Source organism: Procambarus clarkii, chromosome 10, assembly GCF_040958095.1.
Source record: "Procambarus clarkii isolate CNS0578487 chromosome 10, FALCON_Pclarkii_2.0, whole genome shotgun sequence".
Taxonomy (NCBI): domain Eukaryota; kingdom Metazoa; phylum Arthropoda; class Malacostraca; order Decapoda; family Cambaridae; genus Procambarus; species Procambarus clarkii.
In genome coordinates, this window is record NC_091159.1 from 38,204,488 (window position 1) to 38,209,511 (window position 5,024).

General features: G+C 50.0%; 1 long non-coding RNA gene across 1 annotated transcript; it reads left to right on the forward strand.

Moving 5' to 3' along the window:
* Positions 1–477: 477 nt before the first annotated feature.
* On the forward strand, positions 478–4,037 carry LOC138363045 (uncharacterized). The gene is made up of 2 exons (XR_011227996.1): positions 478–2,302; positions 2,886–4,037. It is a non-coding gene; the product is annotated as an uncharacterized lncRNA (long non-coding RNA).
* Positions 4,038–5,024: the final 987 nt, after the last annotated feature.

Genomic DNA, 5,024 nt, shown 5'->3' on the forward strand with positions numbered 1-5,024 from the left:
ACGGTGTAGCCACCTGCCACAGGTAACGGTGTGGCCACCTGCCACAGGTAACGGTGTGGCCACCTGCCACAGGTAACGGTGTGGCCACCTGCCACAGGTAACGATGTGGCCACCTGCCACAGGTAACGGTGTAGTCACCTGCCACAGGTAACGGTGTAGCCATCTGCCACAGGTAACGGTGTAGCCACCTGCCACAGGTAACGGTGTAGCCACCTGCCACAGGTAACGGTGTAGCCACCTACCACAGGTAACGGTGTAGCCACCTGCCACAGGTAACGGTATAGCCACCTGCCACAGGTAACGGTGTAGCCACCTGCCACAGGTAACGGTGTAGCCACCTGCCACAGGTAACGGTGTAGCCACCTGCCACAGGTAACGGTGTAGCCACCTGCCACAGGTAACGGTGTAGCCACCTGCCACAGGTAACGGTATAGCCACCTGCCACAGGTAACGGTATATAGCCACCTGCCACAGGTAACGGTATATAGCCACCTGCCACAGGTAACGGTGTAGCCACCTGCCACAGGTAACGGTATAGCCACCTGCCACAGGTAACGGTGTAGCCACCTGCCACAGGTAACGGTGTAGCCACCTGCCACAGGTAACGGTATAGCCACCTGCCACAGGTAACGGTATATAGCCACCTGCCACAGGTAACGGTGTAGCCACCTGCCACAGGTAACGGTATAGCCACCTGCCACAGGTAACGGTATAGCCACCTGCCACAGGTAACTGTGTAGCCACCTGCCACAGGTAACGGTGTAGCCACCTGCCACAGGTAACGGTATATAGCCACCTGCCACAGGTAACGGTATAGCCACCTGCTACAAGTAACGGTATAGCCACCTGCCACAGGTAACGGTGTAGCCACCTGCCACAGGTAACGGTGTGGCCACCTGCTACAGGTAACGGTATAGCCACCTGCTACAAGTAACGGTAACCCAACCTGATCCTGGCCCTCCACTGTGTCGCACAGTCTGGTGGACGGTTTGTACTGTTAGACTTATATATATTAAAATATCTGATCTAAGCAAATTAGAATAATTATAGCTACGATTTCCAGCCCGTGAATGGTTGTGATTGCTTGCCGCTGAGGCCAGTGTTTGGATCAGCATAGTTTGGTGACAGGTAGACTGCTGCTCTGATTTCTGGTGCTGTGTTGTCGCTACGAGTTCCTCTAATATCCCATACGATGGTAAGTCATATATGGACTCACGATGGTCAAGTGTAACAGCCTGTACTTACAGCCTCTACAAGGAAGGCGTCACTGATGCTGAGAGGTTGAGAGAGAGAGAGATGGTTACCTTGAGGTTACCTTGAGGTGCTTCCGGGGCTTAGCGTCCCCGCGGCCCGGTCGTCGACCAGGCCTCCTGGTTGCCGGACTGATGGTGGCGAACAAGACGACACACTCAGCTATATATGCCCCCTAACACCGTGGTTTTGTCAGTACAGTAACTGACTTTCAGCGCCGTGGAGAGGGGGGGACCTGCTACCTGGGTAACAGCTTCTCCATATCAACCTACCCTGGCTTTGCGCCCCGGTGAGGCCACTCCTGACCGACAACCAGAGCGCAACTCCATAGTCTCCTGAGACTGATGGATGCCTACTAACTGGATGGGTGACTGAGTGGAGAGGTGGGGGCGGTGGCGTCGTGTCCCACACCAGGTGTGGGAGGAGCTGTGGACAGCTGTGGTATTCCTGTCCTCTTGTCCCCCTCCTACTGAGTGCTGCACGGGACGAGCACCTCCCACTGCGTCTCCCGTATCATAATGTAAGGTTGAGGGTTGATGGCAAATGTTTTACCCGAGTTTACCTGGGAGCCACTAACACTAGTGGCCTCGACGAGGACAGGAAGCCGGCGGCTTGTCGAAGGTCCCCTCCATTTGTCTTTTATGCTATTTTTCAAGTTGTACTTTACAGATAGGCGCTGCCAGAAACGTACGAACGCAAGCAAGCGAACTGTAACCTGTCGAGGCCGCTACATAAGGAACGTTAATTACACGATGCTATATTTTGCTTTTTTATAATGCGTCGCTTATTTAACGAAGTGTTCGATTTCTTCCAGATAAGTGAGGGAGGAGGAGCGAGGGGCGGCAGTCTCCGGTTAGATCCCCGCTCCTGCCTCACCACCGCCACCGCCACCGGAAGTATTGACCCACCTACATTTCACATGGCGTGATAACTACCGGTTATAACTTGGCACATTTCCCAGTGGCGCGTGTCCGCTGACACGATATGCCAGTGACATGACACAGCAGTCACGGCCAGTGAAGTGACATCCAGTAACATGACACCCAATAAGGTAACATCGTGACGTGACCGCCAGTGACGTTACATTCAGTGACATGACGACCGGCATAGATAACATTACAACCAATGACATTACAAACAACGTAGCCAATGAGGTGGCAGCTAGTGACATGACACACTTTACCTATTTACAACCAAGTGATCCAGAGTCTATGATGTCACCCCGGTAACCTGTTCCACAAATCAACAACCATGTTCCCAGCCAGTATTTACCCAGGACTTTCCTGAATGTCAAAGTATACAATTTATGACAATCAGTGGGTATGGGCCCAGTTTAGCGTCTTACTAGTTATACTAGCACTAACCTTTTGTAAGGGAATTGTCTTTCTATTAACATTATCCTGGTGATCTTGTCAAAGAACTCTATCCGAAACGCTTTGCGTAATAGTGGCTTTAGGCATTGTATGTACTAGCTCTATCTTTAAAGCCAACAAACTTTGTAAAATCTCTTTATGTATGTACATCACCTAAATAAAAATTATTATTATTATAATTATTATTATCAAGTTTGTCAGACATGTTCTTCCCGCTCTGTGTCCGTGGTGCTCCGTCCTTACCAAGCTTGTCCTCCTCAGGTAACTATATTCAGGACTAAGGTATTCTTGCTGGCTGGTTGCTGGTTCTTGCAAGCTGTTGTTGCCTTAATAACCGTGCAGGGGTTGAGAGGCGTGAAGCCCAACATAAACCAGTACTGTGTAAGACAGACGGCGACGGGAGGACGGTGAAGGGGCTTCCTGTCTCCACACAAACCTGGAGATCTGTACAGTATTTGTTTATGATTTCTGGGAACTGCTCCAGTCTTGTCTTTACTGACAATTCTAGATAGTGGCTAGTATAGTGGTGCATTGGTGAGTGTTGAAGTGGGCCAGTTGGTGACGGTGAGTGAACGAGTGAGTCAGGTGTACTCTATTGTTATATTCTAATGTTCATATGAGTACACAAACGAGTGAATGAGTGAGCTAGCATGTGGGATGGGTCAGAGGGAGGCTGATGATCGGTGGTTATCACACACGTTGTGGTCACTGTCTGTCACCCAGACATGATGTGACCCAGCATAACCTGGTGTGGTAATGTGAAGTGCACTTGGCCTCTCTATGAACAACCCAGCGGGTTTTCTTCCTATTGGGAAGTGTTGTACATGCTGCTATAGCGGTGTGTTCACTCACAGGATGAGTGGTGCTGCCCAATAAACTCGCCCCTCGGGGCAAAATGCAAATTTAAATTTCCCGTCTACCTCCCCCCCCCACCTCCAGGCTAGCCTCCTGGAGGCCAGGTTTGACCTCCAGCCTGTCCTCTCACCCCTCAGTGGGGGTCAGGTCACGCACTCCGCCTCTTGCCCACCACAATTGGGGTGACCTGCATTGTCCTGGTTATGCTCAGTGATTATAGACACAGATGTTGTGATTAGCCTTTGGGTGCCAGGGGGGGGGGTGGCCAGAGTGCCTTAGAAGGGTGTCAGAGCAGGTCGGTGGGAATTCTTCAAGGAATCTTCAGCGTAGGGGCCTCGTAGCCTGGTGGATAGCGCGCAGGACTCGTAATTCTGTGGCGCGGGTTCGATTCCCGCACGAGGCAGAAACAAATGGGCAAAGTTTCTTTCACCCTGAATGCCCCTGTTACCTAGCAGTAAATAGGTACCTGGGATTTAGTCAGCTGTCACGGGCTGCTTCCTGGGGGTGGAGGCCTGGTCGAGGACCGGGCCGCGGGGACACTAAAGCCCCGAAATCATCTCAAGATAACCTCATCTCAAGATAACCTGGGTTTGTGGGTGTGTGGAGATAACGTCTAGGATGTGGGCCAAGAGATTCCCAGGCAACTTTAAAAACATTGTAATTTTTTTGCATATAATTAGACTTGTTATATATTCAGACAGTTCACATTCCACAATGTCCTACTCTCCCTCTGTATGTAGCTCAGAGAAGCGTTTTAAAAAGCACTACAACCACCTTCTGTAATTGATTGTTCAATAAATCACTGAACTATATGTTTAACAGATCTCTAACCCTCATCCATGGAGGACAGGAGGAAATGTATATATATGCTGGTTAGCATGGTAAGTATGTGGCCACGTAGAAAGAAAGAAAAACTATCTGTGAAATATTGGGTGTTTATCGGTGTGAGGGCGAGGCGCTGATTGTTCCGTACTGGTGAGTACCACCAGCGTCATGTAGGCGGGCCTTGTATACACTCTAGTGTGTAAGGGGAATATATAAGGGGAACTGCCTACCTGTAACGATTCGAGAAAGAGACCTGGGAGTGGATGTGTCACCTAATCTAACTCCTGAGGCACATATAAATAGGATAACGACAGCAGCGTACTCTACACTGGCGAAAATTAGAACTTCATTCAGAAACCTAAATGAGGAGGCTTTTAGGGCGCTTTACACTGCCTACGTGAGACCCGTCTTAGAGTATGCCGCGCCATCATGGAGCCCCCACCTGAAGAAACATAAAGAAACTGGAGAAGGTTCAGAGGTTTGCGACGAGGCTTGTCCCAGAGTTACGAGGGATGGGATATGAAGAGCGTCTGAAGGAACTGAACCTTACGACACTAGAGAAACGAAGGGAGAGAGGAGATATGATAGGGACATATAAAATACTCAGGGGAATTGACAAAGTGGAAATAGATGAAATGTTCGCACGTAATAATAACAGAACGAGGGGACATGGGTGCAAACTGGAAACTCAGGTGAGTCACAGAGATGTTAGGAAGTTTT